This window comes from Oenanthe melanoleuca, chromosome 1, assembly GCF_029582105.1.
Source record: "Oenanthe melanoleuca isolate GR-GAL-2019-014 chromosome 1, OMel1.0, whole genome shotgun sequence".
Lineage (NCBI taxonomy): Eukaryota > Metazoa > Chordata > Aves > Passeriformes > Muscicapidae > Oenanthe > Oenanthe melanoleuca.
Window position 1 is genome coordinate 28,773,846 of NC_079333.1, and position 9,700 is coordinate 28,783,545.

Below are 9,700 nucleotides of genomic sequence, written 5' to 3' on the forward strand. Positions count from 1 at the left end.
CCTTGTAGTTACATTTTTAATGCAAATCTTTGTGTGCTTTGTCCTGGCAGCCACTTGTTACTGAATGAAGCAGGTGAAGCTCTGCCTTGATAACCAGGTGAAAGGAGCAGGGCTGGCCAAGACCCTCCTGAAATAGTCAAGGGCAAGGCTGAGTTTGCCTCTGTGTTTGCCACCAAGAAGATTTTTGGTTGTTCTGCTGGATGAAACCCAGTAGGTGTTGGGCAGTGGGGACACATGCCATGCCAGACTTTGATGAGAGGGACAGCCAGGAGGAGAAAACAGGCCAAGTAGCCTGCAGATGACAGGAGTCACAGAATGGTTGAGGTTGGATGGTTTGTTTGATGGATGGAATTCAACATCATGGGTGAAAAAGCTTTTGAGAATAGGTTTATATATTTTAGTCATCGTAATAGCTGTGCTAATCCTGGTGCCTTGTTTCCTCCAATGCATTCAACAGATGATTAATGAAGCTGTTAAGGGAATCTATATGGTTCAAAGAAGGGGGGGAGATGTTGGAGTGTGAAAACAGAGGCCTGAGTCCCTCAGAGAGAGAACAGAACGCAGGAGTGAAATTAAAAACCTTTAGAGAAATTATAGTGCATTAAGCCACTCAGAAATGAAATAAAGGTGTAAGCCTTAGTTTTAAGTAAGTAAAAATATATTTTAAGTGCCCTAAAGAGCAAAAGCCTTAGAATTTAGAGTAAAAAGCTTCAGTGAGAGCTCAAAAACAAGCTTCAAAACCAAGTTTCAGTGAGAGCTCAAAAACATAGCTTTGGACATAATAAAAGCATAGTAAAAATATTGCTTACATTCTCCAGATAGAACTGATAGGCTATATGTGCAAGTTATGCATAAACTTTATTATTAAAAACTAGAATTCTAATAGGTTTAGAAGAAATGCTTCAGATTGGTGTTTTTAGCTCATTGGGTAATTTGTAAATAAGAATCCTTGTGTTGAAGTGAGAACTCTCTCACTTTGTCCACCATCATCATCATCACTACCACCACATGAAAGAAGAGGAAGAGGAAGAACAAGAAGAAAAGAACAGAAGAAGGAAGACCAGGGAGCATCTGCCTTTGCTCAGGATTCTGTACCAGGCTGCATCTTCCACCTCTTCCCAGGATTCTGTACCAGAGGGCTGCTGCTCCTGCCTCTGCCAGGACTTTATACCAGGGAGCTGCTTCTATTCAGGACTCTATGCCAGAAAGCTTTTAGCATGGACTTTAACACTTGGGACTCTCTGTCTTTTGAGACTGATGTGCCTTTATAATAAACAACTTTACAGCAATCAACAATTGCTCTGCTCTTTTGAAGATATAAACCCATAACAATCCCAACACCCATGTTCTTTGAACAAGAGCATATCTAAATACTTTCCATTTTATAAAATCATCCTGGAGGTTGCTTGCAAGTTTTAATTCTTTCCTGGTCACATTTCTATGAGTCCTGTGAGTTGATATCCATTCTTTATTCCTATATATTACTAAAGGAGTCAAGAAACACTCTAAGACCCAACTTTCACTCCAGATGAAGGTTCATTCCATCCTTCATCCATTTTTGTCCTTCTCACCTATTCTAACTGCAGGTTTTCTACTGTTCCCCTAAAAGGAGCTTTCTTCCCAATTGGCATGTTGCCATTTGATTCAATAAACTGTATTAAGATAGTAGTGAACCTTAATAGTTGACATTAATTGACATTAGTAGTAGTCATGCTAAGGCTTGGTAGGCCACATGTAACCTGCAGATGAACTATTATGGCAGATTTTGTAATGTAAGCAGTGTAGTTAAGAGATAATCACTTATCTTAAGGAGTGTATCCATTTATCTAGGGAATGTACCTTTTGGCAGAAACTTAAATGTCAGAGAAATTATTGTACCAGGTATTGAGAATGAAGCAAGAATTTGTTATGATGAAGAAATCATGTAAAGAAACGTATAAAAACCCTGTGAATTTTCTGTGAGATGGGGCTCTGTCTTTGGATGCTGGTCCACAGGCTCCCAGGCCCTCAATAAAGCATAAACGACTTCGGTTGTTTGTGTCTTCTTCGGAGCGGGCAACAGGCATACCTAATGGTATTTTTTGCTTTACTTTACCATCTAAAGGCAAAGGATTTGTCCAAGTCCCATCACTCGTTGCTCATACTAAATGTCCAGGGCTTCTAATGGTAGCTCTACTGCAACTGAAAAAAAAAAAAAAAAAAAAAAAAAAAAGTTTTCCCTCCTATCAGTCAATTGGAGGTTATTTCTGAGGCCTCAAAACACCCATACTTTAAAGCAGCAGTTAAAGAGGGAATAGCCTATACTACCTTATCAACAGGACTACAATTACATATCCTCTCACATTTCCACCATGAAACTGGCTTTTGCTTTACTTGATATCAGATTCCCTTTTGTTGCACAAATGGCCAGTTTGCAAAAACCAAGCCATCCCAGGTTAAACACTGAGGGACCTTAGTCATATATTGAAGTTGAGAAAGCATTGTCATAGAACAGAGTCTCAGTATGCCTCCTTTACTTTTGTTTGATTAGTTTTGCCACATGTCCATTCCATAAACATTTGGCTCATCATTTTTCTTTATTTGTTCATCATAAGAACACTATCCTACTATCTGAAATCTACTTATTTTGGTGTAAATACAACTTGGAAATTTCTCACAATCAGCTCTATTCTCTGAAGACTTCCATTGTTTCCTGATTTTCTCTACCTGCTCCTTCTATCCAATTACAGGTTTCTGTTCACGTGTGATTTCATTTCTACATTCTTTAATAGTGAAATTCATGGTTAAAATTCCCCAAGGAATGGATTCACCTACTGCTCTTTGTATTGGTAAACAAGCAGTAAGCTGTGATACACTCTGCAAGTTGGCAAACTCCTTGATTAATCCTAACATCAAATTTTCCTCTGGAGTTTTTCTCAGGAAGAGGATTAATTGCTCTATTTCTGTTTGGCTTTTAATTCTCATTTTGCCTTTCTTCTTGATCTGGGTGAGTGCACCTCTTTCTGAATGACTGAGCTGGCAAATTAAATTTCCTTGGTCTCTTTCCAATTCTCAACAACACCCCTGCTTTAAAGTTTAGTATTCCCTACAAACCAGTTCTTGTTTTGGACTTTGTAACACTATGTCATATCTTGGGCCTCCTTGTTCCTTATTTTCCATGGTCTGGCAACAAAAATCACCTTCACTCAACAAACAATGATACTGTCTGCCATCCTTCAGGATGATGAGGTGTGATGATAACAGCCACTGTGCCATTTACCTATGCATTTAATTTTAAAAACAATTCTTTTCTATCTCTTTTTCCCAATTCACTTTCAATTTATCACGATTACAGTTTGGGATCTTAGTAAAATCACACTTCAATTTCAATGGCTCTCCATCTCTTGTTGATACTTCTTGTTGTTCAGTTTTTACCTTGCCCCAGGCTCCCACTAACATTAGTTTCCAAATTTTTGTCAAATTGATGACTAAAACCCCACAGAACAGGATTTCCTGCAGAGATTTGCATTGGCAATATATTAGAGAAGTTACATTCTATAATCTGCCAAAATTTCACACTAGGTTTAAAACCACATTCCCCTTCCCAGATGTTAAAAACCAGTTTCTAACTATTATTATTATTATTATTATTATTATTATTATTATTATTATTATTATTATTATTATTATTATTATTATTAATAATAATAATAATAATAATAATAATAATAATAATAATCTTCATATAAATCCAATAAATAGCATCTCCCTAGGAAATAATGTTTCATAACTAAAACAATTATATATATATATAATTGTCTCTGCTGAATTTAATATCTGATTGCTGGTTTTACCTGTGTTTGGTGAACAAAATGTTCAGTTCCTTCCACCTTGAGTGCAGTGTAAGTTACCAGGAGAACTTGACCTAATCCTTTCCACTTCTCCTGGATTGGTCCAACATTCCAGGTTCTGATGCACACCATATCTCCTGGTCAGAAAGGATGTACAGGCAAGCCTAGCCCTACTGATCTGTTGATAGCAATGTATCTTTTAAAACTTAAGGGTTAGTTTCAGTACTATTAATTTCAGCAAAATCTTTGAGACTTTTCTTGGTGTGACAGGAGAAAGATTCTGGTCATCCAAAAAAAGTATCTACCAATACCAAAATATACCAATCATCATTTTGTCTGGACAATTCTGAAAAGTGAATTTGCCAATAATCTGTGTGTAAATTCCTCTGTTTCAGTAAACCTGGAGTTGGCCTTCCTCCTTCCTTGGGATTATTTTACAAAACAAATCACTTATTTTTCAACAACTGATCTATTAACTTCTGTAATCTTTGTACTTACTATATTCCTTTATAAAGTAATTATCATATTCTCTCTTTCCTAATGTGTTTCATGGTGTTTTAGTTCTTTAGTTATCTTAGCTATCTTACACATTAATTGTGGAGGTACAATTACCTGCCTACATGATCACTTGCTGGGATTTTCCATAGCTTCTTATGATGGGGCTAATTGGCTGTCCTGATTGCTATAATTTGGTTTTTGTTCCCAGACATTCCACTTTGTGCTAGGTATTAGTGCAAGGACACCTTTTTCAGCAACCTCTTTAGCTGTTGTGTCAGTGAATTGACTCCCTATATTAATGGGGAATCTCCAAATGATGAGCTTTACAAGGGCATCACAGCCACTGCTTTCAGCTTTTGCACACTGTAGTAGTTGACTAATTTATTCTTTGTATTTACTAGGAGCCCCCTGTGCTGATAACAGCTCCCTTTTCTCCTGGTTATGCGTGGTGGTTTCCTGCTGTATTTTTCCAAACCCATGTTTTAAATCTGTCCATATGTTTACCTTTTTTTCCTAGCACTCAGTATAAATTCTGCTTTTTGTGCTGATGTGTTAAAAGGCAAAGCCTGGGCTTTTATCACCTGAGCCAAGGCTCCTACTGCATAACCAGCTGCCTGTTTTCTGTTTTGTGCCACGCTGCTCCCTCTGGAGTGCAGGTCCAGTTCTGGGCCTGGGATGGGATTGCTCTTGAGATCAGGTCTGCCAAAACACACTTGTTCAGTGCTACCAGTGTTAGGAAAATTAATGCAAGATGCCAGAGGTTGATGTCCAAAAAGGAGGAAAAGGAGTCCTGTAACTTTGATTAAACTTTATTTCTCCATGGTAGAGACCATGCAACATTTCCCACAGGGTCTCTCAAACAGCTAGAGAGCACAGCCTCCTTTTTATCCTGATTTCCCAGTCTCATTTCCCTCTCTCTTTCCCCTTTGGCTGAGGTACTTGAGAGGTGCAGACTTCCCAAATTTCCTCACGCAGACCCCTTCTAATGTGCACCCCGGCCTGCACCACCCCTCCCCTCCCCCTTCTTTTTCTCTGTATCTCTTTTCTTTTTTTCTCAGTCCAGGAATTTAGCACGACCTTGAATGAGTAACAGTCTGTGTCAATTAGTTGAATTCTTCTGGAATTTATGGTTCCTCCTTTCACCTATCAGTATCTGGCTTTATCTGCAAGCAGGCCCACAGTTTGTTTGTAAAAACACCTCCCTCTCACTAGGCAGTCATGATCCAAAGCTCTCTGGGCTTTTTCTGAAAGCTGGAGAAACTCGGCTGGGTTTAAAGTAGTGGTTACCTTAAGCTCAGCTTTTCCTGCTGCAATAGAGCAACCTGGTATTGCAGCATCCTGCTGGCAATATCCAGTGTCCTCCTTTCTGTCCCAAACCAGCTGTGCCCATGTGTGGTACATAGGAGCTATTGTGCTTCTCTGAAGCTACCACCTCTCTCAGGTATCCACCCTTACTTCCATTGTCCAGTTGTTTGGACAGGATGCTTTCATGATCCAAATGCTGCCCCAGTACCCCTAGTGCCAGGGGCATCCTTTGCTGCACAAACACCTCAAATGGTTTGGTTTTAGAGTGAGAGTCCCAACGCAGGGGTTGGCATCAAGGTTCTTTTAGGGCTTCAAAGACCCTCTGACTCTCAGGAGTCTGTACCAAGTAGTTTCAGGGGGGACTGTGCAAGGGTTTTGTCAGTACCCCATAATTAGCAATCCATAAGCAGCTGTACCTAAGAAGGCTTGTGTTTCTTGGCTCTGGAGTCTAGCAAATAGCTTCTTTTCAGCTGCTTCTCAAGCTTCTTTTTTTTTATTTTTTTACTGCAAGATCTTAAAATTAATATATATTACTGCTTCTTTGTATATAAGTGCCATTATCTTTGGCACCCTGTATATAAATAGTCCCAAGAAATTTAATAGACTTACACTAGCACTGTGGCACTTACTTTCAGTCTTGATTGCTGGCAAAATATCATCCACACATTGTAGTAAAGTTCTGTCCAGGTTTTCTTTTTCCAGCTTTCCTTTTTTTTTTTTTTTTTTTTTTTTCCCTTGTTCTTTTTGGGTTTCTTTTTATTATTATTATTTTTTTATTTTTTTTATTGTGAGTACAATCCATGTCAGCTGCACTTTCCACCTGCTGTTTGGACTCCCCCCACTGAAAAACAAACAATTTCTAACTCTGTGAAGAGGTATTGCAGAAAAATCCTCCTTAAGATCAAGCATCACAAACTGTTTATATTCCCCTTTCAGTGCTGTCAGTGTGTACAGACTAGTCACTGCTAGATAAATATCAGGTAATTTTAATTAATAGCCCTTAAACCTTGCACTAATCTGTAACTCGTAATATCAGTTCGTTATATTCTAATTCACACTCTTCCAGTAACCCATATTCTAAAAATTTTTCAATAAGCTTCTCCAACTTTTTACTTGCCTCCCACTTAAGAGGATATAATTTTTGCTTTACTGGTTTGGCTTCAGGTTTGAAAGTAATCCTTACTGGTTTGGCCACATTTGATCATTCAGGCATCTCAGTTGTCTGTACCAATGGAGTTAATTCTCTACCTCCTCTGGGATTTCTTCCAGCTCTTTTTTTATTCCTGTAGCATAAAAATCTTTGCCTCAACAGCTTTTGATTCTGAGACTTGAATTTTTATTTCTACATCACGGAAAGTTATTTAAGCATCCAATTTTCCTAATAAATCTCTTTCCAACAAGGGCATTGTTTTTATTCAGGCACATAAAATTGGTACCTCTCCCACTGTTTTCTTAACTTAAAAAGTAATGTATGTAAAAAAACCAAGCTTCTTCCCTTTCCTCCCTATTGCACCCAAAATGCTTACAGGTTCCAAACTAAGTTTTTCTCTACACATAATTAATACCAAGTAAGTTGCTCCTATACATATTAAAATTAACTTTTTCATTCCCCAGCAGGGAGCATAGCTGGTGAGCAAGATGCACTCCATTGATTTTTGACTGAAACAGAAGGGTCCAGGAACTTCTTGGTGAGGTTTGTAAGGTTACACATTCCAAACATAGACAAGTGATATTTCTATACTTTATACTTTGCAATTTTCTACTTCTAATCATGGCTAACCCTTTACTGTAATTTAATCGATTATTTGATCAAAATATTCCTAACAATGTGAGTGTGTGTCTGTCCACCAAGACCTCGCAGGGGTCGCCCATAAAAGCCACATTGTTTGTGGACCTAGAGGTGATGAATTGCTTTTGGAGAAGAGATACAGGCACTGCTCAGTGTCAGCCCATCACATACCGTGTAGATCTTTGGAGAGAGCTATTGACAGGCAAAATGTAGGGAAAAGAGCTTTAGCAGTTTAGGAAGGTACTCATCCCACGTCTTGACTTCATCCCATGTCATAGGCTTTGTGTCTATTGCTGTCAGAGCAGAGTTACTGGAATGGATCATGTAAACAAATCCATTTTGCACATTATCCTGTAGGAAGCTTTCCCATCAAATCTCTGCTGAGCCCATTCAAGCTGAGTGTCATCATCTTATCTTAAATGTGTAAAACACTTCAATCTGCAAGCTGCAAAGAGGCCCATTCCTTATAAATTTAAGTTTTCCATTCCAAGTTAGGTGAGTTTATCACAACCTTGAAATTCATGAATTTCCACCATAAACTTCCATTTGTGCTCTGCTTTTTATGATAGAAGTGCATTCCTAGCAGACCTTATCTGGTAGTACTTATGATCCTTTCCATATTTCAGAAGGTTGCATTGCTGCCACAGACACTTGCAATGCATTTACAAACAGACATATCAAAATGAAGATACTGGCTGTGCATACCTTTACTTCCTCTTCCAAGCCACACAAGATTTCCCATTGGGTTAGGGTGGCATAAATTGCTTAGCCAACAGCCCACACTGCTCCTTTTTCCTTCCCAGCTGGAGACAGGCAGCCAGCACTCAAGCCAAGAGAATTACACAAGCTGGTGTCAACATCTGGCAGTAGCTTCAGCATCAGTCTTGTAATCAGTGGAGCTCCTTGTCCCTCAGAGAAGACAGCAATTTTCTTCAGGTGTTCCACAGAAAGAGTAATGGAAGCTGAAATCCTGTTAATGTCGACTTGTTCCATTTTGGGATATCCCAGGTAATGAGAAAAAACCCCAAGGCCAGTTCCTGGAGGGACAAATAGCTCTGTAACTGCACTAGTCCAAGGCTGGCTCAGCATGCAGGCAGTGCTGGGTCTGAGCCAACCTGCTCTCCTGGAGTGCTGGTGGCACACAGAGTGTGCCATTGCTCACCTTGAGGCAGAGCTGGATCCTCCACAGGCTCTGAGGAGTCACTTGGGTCCTGTTGCTGCCTGCTTCCCAGGCTCCTCGCCTGAGGAACACACCTGCAGGGGCTCTGCAGCTCTCTAAGCACACCTGGCCCTTCTTAGGTTAGGCTTGTTGTCCCATGAAAGTATTTGTAGTGTTTCCAGACCTGATGGGGCAGCGCTGTGCCCCAGCTGAGGAGCCCAGCCAGAGTCTGCACGGAGCCAGCTGAGCTCTCTGCACCCACAGAGCAGTTAATCTGCAAGGAGAACGTGGCTGGTTACTGCAGCTACTTCTTGGTGTCTTTTTAGCATTGCGACTCTTGCCAGGTTTGCCTTGGCCACCGTTTTAAAGGGGGCTGGCACAGTTGCTGAGCTGCACTGTGCTCTTCCAGCATAGTGGTTAGGTGAACAGCAGGAACTGAGTGGGACTTGGAAGCTACTATCTTTCCTAAATATTTCCACAGGAAATTCCTATAACAACACTCAAAAAGACCATAAAGAATCGCAATGGGAAGGTTTTTTTTACAAATATCAAAATAAATTGATTTTGCCCCTTTGCACTTTTATCCATATACTTATCAGCATCATAGAATATTCTGAGTTGGAGGAGACCCACAAGGATGAAGTCAAAGTCCAATTCCAAGACGTGTGGATCTTAGTATCCTGGCCAGGACCACTTATGTGCAAGAGAGATGGTGCAGGGTACATCGTGGCTCTCAGTAAGAGAGGCCTGACAAGACATGAGTTTTAACAAAACAGAACAGGAAGAGGAGTATTGACAGCAGGTAAATCTAAGACCCCTTCAGATGATGGGCACCCTGTGTTCAGGCAGCATTGCTCAAAACCAGAGGGGAAGCCCTGCTGGGTTTGATAGGGAAGGGGGTGAAGCTTTGCTGATACTTTGTGGGTGAAGCCTGTCATGAATGGTATTTGTGAGCACTTCATCTTTGACAAAGTTGTGACAGTATGGTGTGATAATTGATAAAGGATTCATGTTAATCACAGAAGTTCTGGAGTTTGTATAAACCAGAATACTTAAAATAAGAAAAGAACATGGACCTAGATAAAGGGAAATATATGATTAAACGCACTCTGTTTAAAT